The sequence below is a fragment of the Macrobrachium nipponense genome, chromosome 35 (assembly GCF_015104395.2).
Source record: "Macrobrachium nipponense isolate FS-2020 chromosome 35, ASM1510439v2, whole genome shotgun sequence".
NCBI lineage: Eukaryota > Metazoa > Arthropoda > Malacostraca > Decapoda > Palaemonidae > Macrobrachium > Macrobrachium nipponense.
In genome coordinates this window covers 66875289-66894075 of record NC_061096.1, presented here as the reverse complement: position 1 = coordinate 66894075, position 18787 = coordinate 66875289, and the positions used below count along the sequence as shown (strand labels likewise).

The window sequence follows — 18787 nt, the reverse complement described above, 5'->3', positions numbered from 1 at the left end:
AGTGTACTAGTTATTGCGATGTGATCTATTAAAGAAAAATGGTGTTTTATTACGAGTTTCCTAACATCATCAAATTATTAGTTATAATATTGTCTGTTCGTCACTTTTTATCATTTCACTAATATATAAATGTTTTAAATTTCCATTACATCGTTGTTTTAGCTCAAATGTATTAGAGAAATGAGATAATGATAGATTAATAGCATAATTCTGGCACAAAATTGCACCATATTTGGCATAAATTCTTGCTTGGACCGACTAGCATAATTTAAGCCAAAACGGTTGGTAACATTGGTGACGCCACTCAGTGACTCAGCATTGTTTAAAGTCGCAACTAATGTTTACAAACATTCAAACATGTGTCGTGTCTTGTACACCTTGCGCGCATTTCGTTTGCTTTTTCGGTGGTATCAACGTAGACATATTCTAAAACCATGCTCACACTTGAGACGCGCGTTTCAGTAGCAAAATGCAATACGTATTTTAAGTGTTAGGTTTGGAGTGAAGGCAATGTTACGTACGTAGGTTACATGTGCGGTTCGGTAGCGAATGCAATCTTTAAGCTTTGTTAAGCTTTCCGGTAAAGAAGAAGTTAGTCATAGTTTATATCAGAGAGGCTACTATGCCATATTAAGTGCGTAGTAATCAAGAATTAAGAAGAATCTTTTATGTCGTACTGTAATACGTTAATGTTTACGTGTAAGATTTGGTAGTGAAACCAGTTACATACGTAACATGTTCGGTTCGGTAGCAACGCAATCTAAGCTTTTTAAGCGTGCCGGTAAAGAAGAGGTTAGCCTTAGGTTAACTCAGAATCCGCTACGGTATACATTAATTATAGAAATTAAGTAGATTCTTTTATGTCTACTGTAAAAATACGTCATTGTTTACGTGTGAGATTTGGTAGTGAAACCACTGTCACATACGTAACGTGTGCCGTTCGTAGCGAACGCAATCTTAATCTTTGTTAAGCTTGCTGGTAAAGAGGAGGTTAGCCTTAGCTTAATCAGAGAAGCCGCTATGGTATAGAATAATTATAGAAATTAAGAAGATTCTTTTATGTCTACTGTAAAAAGACGTCAATGTTTACGTATGAGGTCTGGTAGTGACACAGTTTACATATGTAACGCGTGCGCGGTAACGAACGCAATCTGTATGCTTCGTATAAGCGTCCTCGTAAAAAAAAAAAAAAAAAAAAAAAAGAGGTTAGCTTGATATTAAACTCAAGAGATGCTGGTACGTAATGGTATAGTAATTAAAGACATTAAGAAGATTCTTTTACTTATGTGTACGTATATATGTACCATGCAGTACCATAATAATTGTCAAAGTCCAATAAGCTTGAAACCAGCCCTGATATTGGACAATTTGCCGTAAAAGACGCACCTTTTTTATAAGGACATTTATGAAACAAAATCGTTAGTATCATAACATTACATTTACTGAAAGATAATTTTCAAGCGATTTTGTATACAGTATTGCAGTCGACTCCGTAAAAGATTTACCATAAATTAATATCGAATGTAAATGTTTCTAGGCTTATAGCGAGATATGGTTTCTTTACTACCATAGTCCCGATATAAACCACCAGGGCTGCGCTATGGTTTGTTTACATCCTTAAATGCCGACTTACTGTAGGCAAATTTTTGCAAGTTTTTGATAAATATAGATTGGGTTTAATTTTAATAGTTTATTAATTTACTGTAATAATTAGACTTGCTTTTCAATGCTTTTATTATGTTAGCAACACGTTTTATGCTACCCACTACACTACGTTCTACTTGCTATTTACCTAGGTAGCCTATGGAGCTTGGTCAACAATCAGTTGGACACAGGGTAGTTTCTTTATACTGTATATTACACATTTAAAATTATAAATATACGTTTAACATGATATTTATTTATATAACATTTAACTTATTTAGTTTGTCAATTTACATGTAATGTATGTTGTATAAAAAGGCAAGGTTAGGTAATAACTGATGGTCAAGAACGGATTAATCCATTTTCAGTATTCTTATGGGAAAAACTGATTCAGTTCTCGAAATAATCGAATTTCGACGCTCCTTCTGGAACGAATTATCGTTGAGAACTGAGGCTCTACTGTATTAATATATATATATATGATATATATATATATCTATATATATATATATATATATATATATTATATATATATAGATATATATATATATTTAAGTATTGACTATTTTGCATTTTTGGGGTCATATTTCATCTGCCAGATGAGTGTTGTAGGCGTCGTAACCTCGGAACGTCGTAAGCCGAGACCGTCGTAAACCGGGGACTGCCTGTAATGGCAAGTAAGATGCAAGCTTTGTTCGAAATTCATAGCATCGTTTCACAGATTTGAAAGTAAAAAAAAAAAAAAATCAACCATCTCTCCTTAGAACTGAGGTGAAATGGATAAATCTAGTTTGTGAAATATCACCTATCTAGTACCTATATAAGCTTGAAAGTCAAGGTTCCATCGTTCATATATAGCAATTACGTAAGACCAAGAAGCCATTAAGAATTTAATTCTAATGGAACAAAAGATGGATAAAGGCTGCAAAAAAACTTACAAGTCCCTATTGTGATGGAAGCTAGCTTAACTATCTATAATACGGACTGGAAAAAATATAAAGAAATTTGTATTATTTACAACAAATATCACCCTTTCTGTAAAAGTTAATACTTGACACTTTTTACTCCATACTGCTATTTTCAATTATACTGACTACCACGAATATTTTTAATAAAATCAAAGTTACCTATTCTTTGTCATTAATGAAGTTTTGGCTTTCCATTGTTTACAAATTTCATAAAATTACTGGAGATAATAAGCATCACATTAGTATTAATCTCACGTAACCTTTGTACCCAAGCAAGTATGCATTGAAAAACCTAGTATGTATATAAATACTGCAAATCAAAGGGCAGAGATCTAGGCAAAACCTGCCGAGTAATTTTAAAGCTAGCTCATGGAAAACTCTCTCCTTAAATATACCCAACTTCTCGACATAATATATTTACATAAAGATGGCTGCCTAGTAGCTGATATGACATTAATAAGAAACCTGTTTAGTATTACGTAACCCAAGGTATTACATTACACCTAATATCTGACATCAACAAAATAATTGTAGATGAAACAATGTTAGACAACTAATTGGTATGATAAAGACTCCTGTAGTTCCCACTCAAAAAACTATAAAGAACGCTGAACTCTTATGTACTAAACTTTGGGCCAACAGGTACTGTTATGACCCTGATGAGCTGACACTTGCAAATTAATATAAATTAAATTCTATTGGTTTTCATAGTCAAATGAGGTTAAGATTTTAATATCCCCGATTGTGAAAGTACAACTCGTTCCAAACATTTTTCTATTTCAGTCATAATCAACTGTTGATTGTATGGATGTCGGGCCGAGTTTGTGATATGATGGTGGGAGATGATGGTTGGAGTAAATATGGCTCAGGCCTGCACATAAATTCCCTTGTTATCAGCTTACTAGCAGAACAGTCTTTCCATCTTGTATGGTTGTATTGCAAAGGGATGCATCGATGCCTTCATCGGTGTTAACCTGTACAGGGGTTTGACTTACAAGTCGTAAGATCCATACTAAGGGGTTCTCCTCATCCTTGGGGAAGAGAGGGGCTGAAACACTGAAAAATAAAATTACAAATTACTTCTCCTTCATCCACGAAAGCTTGGAGGAGAATTTTTGCTCCAGTTCAGGATTCATTATCATGACTAGTGAACGAAAATGAATAATATTAGCTTTTATTATCCTTATATTGTCAATCTTACTAGATATAAACCATATGCTTATAGGCCTTTCATTAGGTATAAAAAGATTGATTATCTGATTCCTTACCATTCAGGGAGGATAAATGTTCAAATTATGTTACTGTCTTGAAGAATCTGCTCTTCAGTCTCCTCTGCCATGGATTCATTCCCAGTGACCTAAAAAACCAGAAATTAATTATTATTAGTGTTGTTTGATTTTTAACAGATGAACTAGGCCTAGAATACAACCTACATACAATCATTCTGCAAGTCTATGGAGTGAACTGATAGACTCAGCCTATATATCCTTTCAGGATGATCCTACAACACCATTGAGGCTAACATTGCAGTAGCTTGTTCATATAGAACTCCAGTATCTTCCAGTATACACCGAGCTGTGGTAGTGTTGGTTTGTTTTAGTTACGCAATGGATTGTGCAGAAAAAAAGAATCTAGAATTTATTCTTAAAAGTTTAATATTGATTTGATTACTATTGATATAATTTTAAATTTAACTTTTTGATTGAACTGTAAGTTCTTGTTAAGTATGTTTTAATCCTTTTTATAGGTGTGAAACTTCTCCCCCTTCCTTTGTATGGATGGTTCTTGCCCTTCTGTGGATTAAAAAACAAAAAAATGCCCCTTTGGCGAAGAAAGATGAACTTCTCAATTACATTACCTTTTGAATCTTTAAAGTGACAGATTTGAAGCATTGCCTAGTGAGCAAGCATAGAAAAAGGAATCATATCAATATATATAATACAGACAGTTTAATATGGAGATTTTCCATTTTGAGAAGGCTACATTAATAATTGTGGCAAGTACTGAAGTCCTTGGTGTTAAAGGGCAAGATGCTGAGTTTCATTGTACAGATTTTTTCATTTGAGTGAAGCTCTGGGCAAGTGGTATTGCTGTTAACTAAAATATGATTTTTTTTGTTACCGTTGACTATATTTATTATTGCTGTTAACACGCTTGTCTATGTTGGATTCAAGTGCCTAATGCTATCAAGGAAAAAATATACACAGATTTTGTAGATTAAGTAGTGGTAGAAAATTGAAGTGTGCTCAAGCGTGTCTGTGGTGTGGAACTGGTAGATTTTCCTTGGAAAATGCCTTATTCTCCAAGAAAATAAGTCTCATTGTACCTATTACTTGAACAGATATTTGTATTTATTCATTGCTCTGGGTTTGGTGACCTTGTATTATAAATGGACTAAAATCCCATTGTTTGGTAGCTGTAGTAGTTATAGAATAAATTGGCATTGAGGAAAATTTGTAAGAATAGCTTTACATATTTCCTCTTGAAACCATCAGCCTGTTATATGTGACTAGTGCTTTTACTTGTTAATCTAGCCACAACAGTCACACCATACAGTAGCATTTACAAATTCAAAATGCTACTATTTCCCTAGTACAATAGACAGAATATAGGGCCTTTTTTAAAGCTGGTATCAACAAGATGACGGCTGTATATGTAATGAATTACTTGTATTGCCGAGAACTTGTTATAACAGCATTAGTATAAAGTTACCTGTCCAGAATATTTTACCTCTAGTTGCTAATCAAACTCGAATCACCCTATTGTCTGAGATAACCGAATGTACTACAGACTAACGTTGGAAATATTAATCTAAGGCTGCAGTTTGACCTTAATTGCGTACGTTATATAATTTGACACTTCTGGAAGGTAAACCTGACTCCAGTAAAACTGGTCTAAAACTTACCAAGACATTTCAATCTTTGATTCCATACTTGCGTATATGAACTATGCATAAAACTAGAACTACCAGTGTTTAGGACAAATATATACCTCTAGTTGCTTTATCAATAATTATATTTTTCACTTTTATTGTCCTTGTAATTATCAATAAATTAATATGCTTTTGAACAAAAAAATAACTTAAGAAAAAAAGATAATTTTCCTGATATCTATCTGGAGTGCTGAACCGACTGTTAAAGGTAAAAAAAGATAATTTTCCTGATATACTATCTGGATGCTTACCGACTGTTAAAGGTAGCTTTATCTTTGTGCCGTTTGTTGCAATCGGCATTTAAGAAAAAAAAAACCAAAACGGGAATGGGTAACTCGTTACGACTGTCCAAGTATCCGTTTCCCACCAGATGGTACTGGAACGTTTCCTACTATTATTTGGAATGAATCTTACCCATTGTTAAAGTTAGCCAACTACCACATTGAATGAGGATGGTGGGTTAGTGCAGCCAGAGGTACAGAGTTCAGCCAAGCAGACTAAAAGCTTTTTAATAGATGTTGTAACCACTACAGGGTACAGTAAGGTCCTCATAGCGAAACTTGTCAGAGGATTCTTCCAGGGAAATAGGACTATCTTGTAGAGTACTGGTGACTCCTGGGCCTGAGTTGAAAGCCCATAACCGACAATCTAAAACTAAGGATAATTTAATTATTAGTTTCATATATGAAGGTGTATTCCTATAGTACACTGTATACCTTCATGCTCCCAAATTTCAATAGTGGGATTTCAAACAACTAACGACAAGATTGAGAGCCATGGTTACTATCATTTTGGTTCAGGAGTGAGTGTGTGCCACATTGATAGGGCTTAGGCGTACCATGTGCTAAAATTGAACATTTGTGAAAAATGCAGCAAAAATAGTTGTAACTCCCCTGAACTGCAAGACAGCCTTCCCTAGCAGGTGGTTTTAAATGAAATAGACATGTTTATAAGACAGAGGCCATGAGGATTAGTATCTCCAAGAAGGTAAAGTATTTAGGGATCTGTGTGTGCATAGACTTGAACCATTTTGGACACAGGAGTGTTTGGCCTACTGACACCGCAGATAAAATCTCCCCTTCTCCTCTTACAGGTTCATGTATGTCCAGGTAAGCCCTTGAGGATTCAAACTGGGCATAAGAACTGACAGAATATAACATTGCAGCCAAGAAGCTATAACTGAACTTCAAAATTATCGTTGCTATGCCAAAATTATTGTAAAAACAATATTTTGGAATCCATGTGAAAAATGATTTACCATATTTTACCAACTAACCATCCCTAGCCAAGCGTGTTTTGATTTAGTTTTTTAATGCCAAGCACACCAAAGATACAAAAAGTTAGCTTTTAAAGAAGTGGGTTAGATTCTTACAAATCATTAACTTCCACCTCGTCCCCAGTTGTTCATTTTTGAAGTTTTTAAGGGGAGCACAGACTCCGTAACGCCCCATTATAAAGTAAGTCCTTGTAACTTCCTATGATTGAAGGGATTTGCTTGAAATTTCTATCACTTATTCTTCAACTAATAATTAAATTTTTCAAAGAGAATTTTTTTTTAGAAAATAAAGTTCCAAGTTAATTTTTTTGCATTAGAAAGAAATTAGGGAGTCACTAAAAAAAAAAAAAATTCACTCTAAAATCACTTTGGCTCTTTGAAATTCAAGATAAATAGTTACACTTCAGCCTGTAAAAGTTTCAATGAATTTAGTTCAGTCTTCTTGAAGTTACAAGAACTTGTTTGTGAAAAAAGTAACTATTGAGTAAATGGCAAAAATAAATTTACGCCTATTTTGTAATAACTACAAAACTATTCCAGGTAGAAGGCTGATTTTTGCACTAAAACTATTCTGTCATATAAGAAATAAGATCTGAAATTTACAATATGATCCAGTGAATAGAAATATGATTTCTTGATTACTAAATTTTACCTAAAATTTGCATTCATATTTTTATGTAAAGTTTGCAAATAAATTTTAAACTAACAGTTAGAGGACTGAAATTTACAATTTAAATCAAGTGAATAGAAATGAGATTTCTTGATTAATATATCTTACCTCAAATTCACATATATATATTTTTATGTAACATTTGCAAATGAATGAGAAACTTTGATAGTTAGAAGGCTGATTTTTGTACTAAAACTATTTTCTGGGCTCAGCTTGTGTCGGCCTATGAAAGGATCCTTAATATCATTCTTTCTAGGCAAAATTAATCTAAAATTACCAGAGAAAAACAAAATTAAGAAAATGTCAGTAAAACTGACTCGCTCACTCTATAAAAGAAGTGTCGGTATGAGAATAGGGGCGAGCGGGATCACTACCACGAGTCATTCACCATTTAGACCTTCCAATCAAAATCCCCACTAGAGAGAGCTGATACCAACGGGTGATGCGGCCGCTACTACTACTACTACTAGGGACGCCACGGACAGCAGCGCCCCTAGCGGTCATCCTTAATCATTAGACGGTACGCGTTGTACGCTTTTTTCTCTTGTGCCGTATAATCTTTGGATTTACCTCCTATTAACCATGGAACGTGCTGCCATCGCATCGGCTAAGTTAAGTGCCTCATAAGTAGTATTTTACTGTATTTTAGTCTTCCAGGGACCAGTATTTTCCTTCTAATAGGTCATATACGGTTTCCCGGTAGACTCGTGGCGGCGCCATGCTGCCTCATGTTAAGAATTCCCGGTCTTCCATACTGGGACTTCTTGTACTTATGGGCTTACTATATCACGTTCCTCGTTTTTTACATCGCCTTTTTAGCTAGGTCAGCCTGTTTACCATTTCTCTTAGTTTGGTATTTAGGGCTATTCTGTGTTTCTGGCCCAGCATCCCGGCTCTTGCTCTTCATCGGCTATCGCTGGCTCCGAGTAGTCAACTGTTCCTCGGAACAGTTTGCCTCCTCCTGGGCTTCTTTTTCTTTTACTAAAAGTGTCTTTTCCACCTTTTACGATGTAATTTTAGTTTTATTTAGGGTGTTAGGCTAGCCTAGGTGCATGTCCCATGTGTTGGTACAGTCTGGTTCACGTAGCCCTCCCACGGTTGTGTTGCTATCGCGGCTTAGGCCACTTGCGGTCACGTGTTCCATAGCACCTTACCCTTCCCCTTCCCTCCCTACCAGGTATAGGGAGGGGTCTGGGGGACCCCTTGGTTGCCATGACAACCTCAGTAGCCTTCCTCCCTCCTTCTCTGAGGAGGCCAGGGGTTCTTCCCAGCTTGGGTATAGGGCGACCACTTGTATCGGGTACCGGGTCACCGAGCGGGTAGTTGTTGGGACGGGGAGGAGTAGGCCACCCCCCCCCTCTCTCTCTCCCGCCGCGTCACGCCGGGAACCCCCCCCCCATTGCTCAGTCCCACCTTTCCCCCACTGTAACGAACGGAGCCTCCGCTGCAGCCGGGGCACCTTTGGTTATAGTTCGTCTGGCTCCGCCAGCGGGCGGGGTGGTCACTACTAGTGGTCTATTGCTTGCCTACTATATCCTTCCCTTTTTTCCCGCTACCGGAGGAGAGCTTGCTTCTTACCCGGGCACTCTTCTAGTAGACGGGGGGGGAAAAGATTGATATTTATTTCGTTATAATATAAGGATATACCCTAATTTTACGGTGAATTTTAGTATTATCTAACTGTGTGTATACCATCTCCGTCGTGGTTTCATTCCTCACCACCACACCTGGTTGGATTCTTTCTCTTGTCTCCGGCGTAGCCTTGGACAACTCCAACCACCTATGTTACCACACGTATTATGGCGGAGCTCTGGTTTAATCTAACTTTCTCGCTCCGGCATGCAGCGGAGCAATTGTTAGGCTGTAAGTGTTCTCCCGATACTTATGTATCTTTCCACTTACAGGCTACCAACTGTCAGGTCCTAGGGTGCAATGCGACGCTGTACGACCCCTGCGCCCACGATGAGTGCAGGACTCACGCCCCGTGTGCTACGACCCACAACGCCATGATCGTCTGGCACCCAGAAGCCTGCACCATCTGTTATGACCTTGTCAGTCAGCTGGTGGGGGGGATTAGTCGATTTTTTTAGACTTCTTTATCGTATTACTAATAACACTTAGTCATAAGCTTGTTAAACCCCGTCCCCGCCACTAGAAGCTTCATTTCGCCTTCTCTTTCAGGCTGCCGCCGTGAAGGAAGTCACCCTAGCAACCCTGAAGGCTTGGGTGGGCGGCTTCGGGAAGAACGCCGCCAAGGGCCAGCCATACATCTTGGATAAGAAGCTGGCCGTTCAGATCTTCCCCGGCGGCAAATCAACAGGATACGTTGACCCTATCTCTGCAGCCCCTCTCATCGCCTCCATCCAGCAAGAGGTGCAGCAGTCGTTCGGGTCCGTGGCCACGCACGAGCCGGTCCCAGACGTCGCAACCTTGGACCTAAATATTGAGCCTATGGCGGTAGGTGCGGAGGATTTGTTGGTTGAGGTAGGTGTGTCGGGCGCCCCAAGGTCTTTCCTTTTGGCGCTCCTGGATCTTCTCCTGTCCCTTCTACTGCTTCTTTCCAAGGCTTTACGGGATCTGAGATCCCTGCCCGCTCTCCCGCTCTCTCTGTACCCCCAAAAGTGAAGGGACAGAGAGAACAGAAGACCCTCCACAAGACGACTTCTAAGAAGTCGTCGTCGTCGTCTTCAGTAAAGAAGTCTTCGACTTCCTATGCTGACGCGGTGAAGGCTAAGCTGAGCTCTTCATACTCCAAGAGCTCTAGAAGCAAGGCTTCTAAGGAGAAAGCTCGCGCTCCAGCTGAGCCAATGCCTTCTCCGGCCTCCACCGCATCCACTCCGGCAACGCCGGTTGGAGTAGCGGGACCGAGCACCTTTGATCCCACTGCCTTCTCAGCAGTGGTGATGCAACAGGTAGGAGAGATGGTTGGTTCGCAGGTCTCCGCCCTCGGAACCAAGTTCGAACAGATGTTTGCACAGCTGTCGAAACACCCTTAGTCAGTCGGGCCAGTCCATCCAAGATCTCTCTAACAGAGTTAGAGAGAATGAGGACCGAGTAGCTGGGCTTGCTCAGGCTCCTCATCCAGTCGTTCCCAGTAGCAGGTGCTGGCATTCTCCAGCTACCTCTTATTCGTCGCTACCACCTTCCTCCCTGGATAACCCATGGAGAGTGGCCGCTTACGCTCCATTCAAGGACGGTATGATCTCTGTCCCGGAGTGTGGAACTCGAAGGATTGAGGACTTCGAGTTTTATCCTCCGGGATTGACTCAGCCTTTCATTGGATATGCTAGGCTGACCGTGGCGGCCCTCACTAGGGAGGACAAGATCTCCAGAGAGGAACGTGCTTTATAGTAGAGAGCACGCTCAACGGGAATGGGTTCACTGCCTGGAGGACTGGGAGTGTACCAACACTAAGCTCCAGGCTTTCAAGAGTCCTTTCACTATTTTTGCGACGGAGGAGGAGGCTTCTCTTCCGTTCGCTACCAAAATAGTGGAAGAGACTCTTCAGGCAGTCCTCAAGGATGAGCCCATGCCACAGCTGAGGGAAGCGGATTCTACTTCTCCGCTCTTTCCAGCCTTCGGAGAATTGTGGGAGAACTTGCCTGCCACATTCACGCTTGGTAAGCTCAACCAGACTGTGCAATGGACCAGTTTGGCGAAAAGCTTCCAAGGCTGCCTGATACCTTGATCCAGGCAGAGTTCGATGCTCGAACTAGGTTTGGGAGATCCCTCAACTCTTTAATTATCACTGAGATGGCGGCTCTATCGTATGGCACAGAACCTCTATTTAAGATTCTGGCCAAGTCTCAGCTGCAAACAGTTCAGATGGATGCTTTCGACTTCTTCCAAGCTAGGAGGAACTGCCGAAAGCACGTTCTGCAGGAGTGCACTATTAGGCACGAACCTAATAGACTCCTGGCTTCCAGCATGTGGGGGGCGGACCTCTTCCCAGAGTCCGCTGTGAATGAGGTGCACCATGAGGCTGCTAGGCTCAACCAGAGCCTTAGAGCTAGGTGGGGTATCTCCTCTAAGAGGAAACAAGAATCCGCCCCCGCTGCTGGTAAGAAACTCAAGAAGTCTGGTAAAAGGTTCCAACCTTACCAAAAACATCAGCAGCAACAGCAGTTCGTTCAGGCCGTCCCAGTTACCAACAGGGACAACCATCAACCTCAAAACAGACCCAACCCATCCTCCTGTTGTCTCCTCAGTCGCAACCCTCGACCTCCTACGCACTCTCACCGGCCTTCAACCCTATGTATGAAGGTCAGGCTACCCTCCCCCCTTTAATAGGCAGTCGAGAGGTAGCAGAGCGAGAGGCCACTTTCGCCAGCGTGGCACAGGAAGAGCGACAAGGGGAAGGCAGTTCAGAGGAGGGCGTGGAGGTCAACCCGCCCAACAACAGTGAGGCTCCCCAGGTAGGAGGGAGGCTGTTCCTCTTCCGTCACAGGTGGGGGTTCAGCAATTGGGCACAGAGCAGTGTCCAAGGGATTGGGTAGGAGTTGGATCAAAGATCCCCCTCCAATCAAATCATTTTATCAGGAACCTTCAAAGGAATTGACAGATTACGCGAGCGAACTCCTTCAGAAAGGAGCTATTGCGAGAGTCAAGCATCTAAAATTTCAAGGTCGCTTATTCAGCGTGCCAAAGAAAGGCTCAACAAAAAGAAGGGTAATCTTAGACTTGTCAAGGCTAAACTCTTTCATTCGTTGCGACAAGTTCAAAATGCTTACCATCTCGCAGGTAAGGACCTTACTTCCTCGTGGAGCCGTCACATGCTCCATCGATCTTACAGACGCATACTATCATATCCCTATAGCCAGGCACTTCCGCCCATTCCTAGGCTTCAAACTAGGAAATCAGACATTCTCATTCAAAGTGATGCCCTTCGGTCTGAATGTAGCCCCCAGGGTATTCACGAAAATAGCAGAAGTGGTGGTTCAACAATTGAGAACTCAGGGGATAATGGTAGCAGCTTACCTCGACGATTGGTTGATCTGGGCACCAACAGTCGAGGAATGTCTCAAAGCCACGAAAAAGGTAGTTCAATTTCTGGAACATCTGGGGTTCCAGATAAACAAGACGAAATCCAGACTTACTCCAGAGTCTCGTTTTCAGTGGCTAGGAATCCAATGGGATTTGTCTTCCCACAATCTGTCAATTCCAGTGGTCAAACGGAAAGAAATAGCCAAGTCTGTGAAACAATTTCTCAAATGCAAACAAACATCAAGGAGAAACCAGGAAAGAATCCTAGGTTCTCTTCAGTTTGCCTCAGTGACAGACATCCTCCTGAAAGCAAGGCTGAAAGATATAAACCGAGTTTGGCGTACGAGAGCAAACGCCAAATCTCGAGACAAGTTGTCAGTAATTCCACAGATCCTTCGCAATCAGCTCCGTCCATGGACAAAAGTGAAGAACCTGGCCAAACTAGTACCCCTTCAATATCCCCTTCCAGTGTTAACCATTCACACGGATGCCTCCCTGTCCGGGTGGGGGGATATTCTCAATTCAAGCAAGTTCAGGGACTTGGTCAGTTCAATTCCGCCAGCTCCACATAAACGTCTTGGAAGCAATGGCAATATTTCTTACCCTGAAGAGACTTCTTCCCCCGAAAAAGTCTCATCTAAGACTAGTTTTGGACAGTGCAGTGGTAGTAGTTCATTGCATCAACAGAGGAGGGTCCAAATCCAAACATGTGAACCATGTCATGATAGCCATCTTTGCACTAGCAGACAAACACAAATGGCATCTGTCCGCCACTCACCTGGCGGGGGTAAGAAATGTGATAGCAGACGCTTTGTCCCGGTCGGTCCCTCTGGAATCAGAATGGTCCCTGGAAGACAGTCATTCCAGTGGATATGCCGGAGAGTCCCAAGTCTCCAAGTGGATCTCTTCGCTTCACAAGCAAACCGCAAGCTCCCTTGCTATGTGGCCCCCAACCTGGACCCTCTGGCTTATGCCACGGACGCCCTGTCGTTAGATTGGAATCAGTGGAGAAAAATTTATGTCTTTCCTCCAGTGAATCTTCTCTTGAAAGTCTTGAGCAAGCTGAGGACTTTCAAGGGACTAGTAGCTCTGATTGCTCCAGACTGGCCCAAGAGCAACTGGTATCCTCTGCTTCTGGAATTGGGTCTCCGACCTCAACGGATTCCCAATCCCAAGCTGTCACAATCAGTACAAATGAGGACTGTGTTCGCTTCTCAGGAATTCTTCAGACCCTAACTTTATGGACTTCATGAAGTTTGCGGCTAACAAAGATGCTAACATTGATCCACAAACATCCTCTTCCTAGAATCAGATAAGAGAGAGTCAACTATTAGACAATATGACTCGGCTGTTAAAAAATTAGCATCCTTCCTGAAAGAATCAAACACTACTACAACCATGACAAGTTAACTTAGCTATATCCTTTTTCAGATCCTTGTTTGAAAAAGGTTTAGCAGCTAGCACTATTACTACTCATAAATCGGCTTTGAAGAGATCTTCCAGTTGGGTTTCCAGATAGACCTAACAGAATCTTACTTTACGTCTATTCCTAAAGCCTGTGCTAGACTTAGACCTTCCTCAAAGGCCTACTGCAGTCTCATGGTTCTTAAATGATGTCCTCAAACTAGCATCAGATACTGACAACTCATCTTGTACATTCATAATGCTTCTTAGAAAGAAGTTATTCTTATTAAGCCTAGCTCAGGAGCTAGAATTTCAGAACTGTCGGCTCTATCCAGAGATGCGGGTCATGTGGAATTCCTCCCCTCAGGAGAAGTTCTGCTTGCTCCGGATCGTAGTTTTTTGGCTAAAAATGAGGATCCTCTTGCAAGGTGGGCTCCTTGGAAAGTCATCCCACTTCCGCAAGATCCTTCTCTCTGCCCAGTATCAACTTTAAGAGCCTTTCTATCTCGCACATCCTCAAGATCCTCAGGTTCTCTCTTCATGAGAGAAAAAGGTGGTACTTTATCAGTAAAAGGAATTAGACAACAGATCCTTTACTTCATTAAACAAGCCAATCCTGATTCATTTCCAAAAGCACATGACATCAGAGGAGTAGCCACCTCAATTAACTACTTTCAACATATGAACTTCGAGGATCTTAAAAAGTATACTGGATGGAAATCTCCGACAGTCTTTAAACGTCACTACCTAAAGTCCTTGGAATCTTTAAAATTTTCTGCAGTAGCAGCGGGAAACATTGTTTCTCCTGATACTGTATAGTAGTCATAGTATAGATCCAGGTCTCCTTTCTACCTACCTCGTCCAACATGCCTACACCCTATCGCCATGCTATTCGGATACTCTAGCCTTAGCCGCTGAATCATATTGGTGGATTGTCCCTTATTTTTTGCTAGGGACATCCACACTATGTACTTATAATGTACTTCAGTGTACCTCCCACCCTTATTTTTATGGCTAGGGTAGGACACAATGTGTTTGTATATTATGTAAATACCTTACTTAAGTGAATCTATTTTGTTAATTTGCATTGCATTATTGTATATTACTATGTTTAATATAAGTTAATTTTAAGTACTTTATATTATTGGCTTTCTTTTTTATGTCATTGTTTAGCATAAGTTAGCTTTAAGTACTTAGTTTGTATTCTGTAATATACCTGATTCACTTATATTATATCCCTCTTTTTTACAACTTTTTTTCATTTGTCCTTTTTCCCATCTTGTCTGTTTCTCTGGTACTCTTTCATGGGCCGACACGAGCTGAGCCCAGAAAAGGGATTTTGACGTAGGAAAAATCTATTTCTGGGTGATTGGCTCGTGTCGCCCTATGAAACCCACCCTGTATTTGTTTGCCCCCCCCTGCAGGACAAGATGTTCATAGATTAAGGATGACCGCTAGGGGCGCTGCTGTCTGTGGCGTCCCTTAGTAGTAGTAGTAGCTGCCGCATCACCCGTTAGTATCAGCTCTCTGTAGTGGGGATTTTGATTGGAAGGTCTAAATGGTGAATGACTCGTGGTAGTGATCCCACTCACCCTATTCTCATACCGACACTCTTTTATAGAGCGAGCGAGTCAGTTTTACCGACATTTTCTTAATTTTGTTTTTCTCTGGTAATTTTTAGATTAATTTTGCCTAGAAAGAATGATATTAAGGATCCTTTCATAGGGCGACACGAGCCAATCACCCAGAAATAGATTTTTCCTACGTCAAAATCCCTTTTGTCATATGATAAATATTCCCTGAAATTCATAACAATCAAAAGAATAAGAATGTGGTTTCTAAAATTCTATATTTTATCCTGTTATTAATGATAAAAGGGTATAATAAATGGCATGATGATGATGCAATATCATTTATAGTAGAATAAACTAGAATTAAAAAAAAACTCACAAGATAGAAGATGGAGAAGGCTTACACAGAACAGCGACCCCAAAGAGACAGGTAAAGGCTGAAGACCTTAGAAAAAGAAAATTAGTTTAAAATTATGTTAAATAGAATTCTTAAATTTACATATATACATAGGAATTTTATAACATGAGCATGACTCAATTAAATGTCAAATACAGTCTGAAATGGTAAGATCCTTACAAATATTCCTGTCACCAAACAACATACCTGTTACAAATCATGAGGGATTTTTATTGCACAAGTTTATATAACAAATATAATTCAGTGATAATAAAGTGTTGAAAATTATAATCAATATACTACTCTCTCTTCTCTCTCTCTCTCTCTCTCTCTCTCTCTCTCTCTCTCTCTCTCTCTCTCTCTCTCTCTCTCTCTCGTATAAATATGTATATATAACTTTCTCTTTATCTCTTTGTGGTAAATTACTCTGTGAGCCATAGTCTGGTCAATACTGAACCTAATATCCAAAGTTCTGATACAATTATATTTTTACTGCTAAATTACATGTAATTACATCATAATGATCCATAGTTTATTCTTATTCTACCAAAATGAGTTATTCATAACCTATAACAATTTATATCAATATAAATTTTTCTTCATAACCTATAACAATACTATATCCTATCAATATAAAGTTTTATTCATAACCTGTATAACAGTATATATTATCATTCATAACCTATATACACAATAATTATAGGTACAAGTTTCCCGTTCAGATATTGGAGGGGCAAATTCTAAACAAATAAACAGCGAGGGTAAAGTAAACAAATGCTGAACAGCTATGATAAAAGAAGATACACCTAACCCTATACAAATCATAAGTCGGACAACAACTCTCCGTAGTAAAATGAAGTTTCCTGTTCTTACATAATCATTATGATTACAATGAAAAGAAAACAAATCAGGTAGTTTACTATCCGGACAGAGCCTACAGCTCCTAAAACTACGATCCCTCCCAAATAAAAAAATTAATAGAATAAATGTTGTCCAGCATTCCAAAATCTACCTGATATTTCCCATGAAACGTAACTTTTTCTAAGTACCCAGGTAATGTGAACAGTGACATGGAAGTCAGAGCTCCAGTAGTTCTTGAGATGGCCGCAGTGAGGCGCTGTACACCTCTACCCTACCCCATTCCGCTAGGGAGCTTTTAATCAAATCAAACCCCCAATCCTGTACCAGGTTGACTCCATGGGCATTCCCAAGGGAACTTGAATTAATTTACTATGTACCAACTAATAAAACACATCTGATGAAATATGATTCATACACCCATACCTTCTCTCGCAGAATTCACTCTTTCCGTAGTTCACCACCATCATGGACAGAACACACGAAATATTGTTCCCGAAAAGTGTATCTGCGAAAAGTGTATCTGCAGACGAGTTAGATAACTATACTCATTTGTATATTAGCATTGTGATAAAAGTTTCTACGCAACACCGACAAATTTATGAAGTGGCTTATAGAGAAGGTTTACTTGAGGATTATTCAGGTTATGTACAATGTGCAACACCGGAAACCGACAGTTCATTAAGACGGGAACCAGCAAGGCCACAGGCAGCCCATATAAATGTGGCCTGTACAAATAGCAGTGTTTCTGATAATAGAAAATTGGTTGTCCTGGTCATATTGTCGAGATTGACGAATCTAAATTTAGGAAATGGAAGTACAACCTTGGTCGTAAGGTGGACGGATCTTGGGTGTTCGGTGGCATTGACCAACAGACACGCGAGACCTTTTTCAAAGTGGTTCCTGACTGTTCTGCCGAAACTCTGCTCCCAGTGTGGCTTGATAACATGCTTCCAGAAACCACAATCGTATCTGATTGCTGGAAGGCGTACAACAAAGTCCGGGATCATTATTTCCTGCATAATGTTGTGAACCAGTGTTAACTTTGTTAGCCCTTACAGCCTGAATGTATACACAAACACTATAGAATTGCAGTGGTGGGTTCTTAAACGGAGCGCGCTGCTAAAACACTGTATGCTGAAAGAACTTTATGAAAACTATTTTTCTATGTACTGTATCCAGAGGCGGTATCTACAAGATTTCTGTGTCCATTTCGGGCACTGCTGAATTTAATAAAGCGTGTATCTGCTCAAAAGCCCCCCAACATCACCTATCTCAGATTTAATTTCCCGGTCCAAACAATAAGACCAGGACCTTCCTACCAGCAAGGAGTGTCATCCCCCGTCTGTTTCGAAAAGGCCGAGACTGACAGCTTCATGGTAGTCAGACAGCCGCCATATTTAGATTTCAAAACTAAAAAACCTTTTGAACTTTTTTTAAAAATATATTACGAAAGAGAGTCAACATGCTTATTTTAGGTTTAGTATGGGGTGGGCTTTCTATATATCATATTAGGGGTAAAACCAAAACGGACGACCAACGGAACCGACTCCAACCCTCATCACGCTGGATGGGTTCCATTATTCACTCTATATTTAATTGGTGAAACAAAGATACATTAAAACTCTAAGCATACCATTCAAAAGATTGAAGTTTCCTCAACATAATGTGATATATGAAAGCTCCATACAAACTAAAATAAGCATGTGACGCTCTTCGTAAAATATGTTTTCCAGGCAGTTTTGAAATCCAATATGGCAGCTACCGTGTGGATGGAAGGGTTTTTGGTCAGTGATTGGACATCCATCTTTCCCAGCACTCATTTGAACAATGTTAGCGTATATATATTAACTTTTATTGATCTTACTCAAGACTGCAGTTGTAATCAGCACAATAAAACATTTTGTTGCCTGTATTAATGAAAGTATGAAACTTGTTATTCCCGGGGTTATGGTTTGAACTGAATTAATTTTTACCTTGTAATCGGTGGTTTTCATCCTTACTGCCATCACAACTGAAACTCCAGTGCTTATTTGATTGTTATTATAGATATTTTGGTCTCAATTCACTCCATTTTGCACTTT

The 18787-nt window shown here is 40.0% G+C and overlaps 1 long non-coding RNA gene across 1 annotated transcript; it reads right to left on the bottom strand.

Moving 5' to 3' along the window:
* Nucleotides 1-2454: 2454 nt before the first annotated feature.
* LOC135208279 (uncharacterized) lies at nucleotides 2455-15897 on the bottom strand. The gene is made up of 3 exons (XR_010313156.1): nucleotides 15828-15897; nucleotides 3881-3969; nucleotides 2455-3668 (listed from the first exon to the last, which is right to left on the bottom strand). It is a non-coding gene; the product is annotated as an uncharacterized LOC135208279 (long non-coding RNA).
* Nucleotides 15898-18787: the final 2890 nt, after the last annotated feature.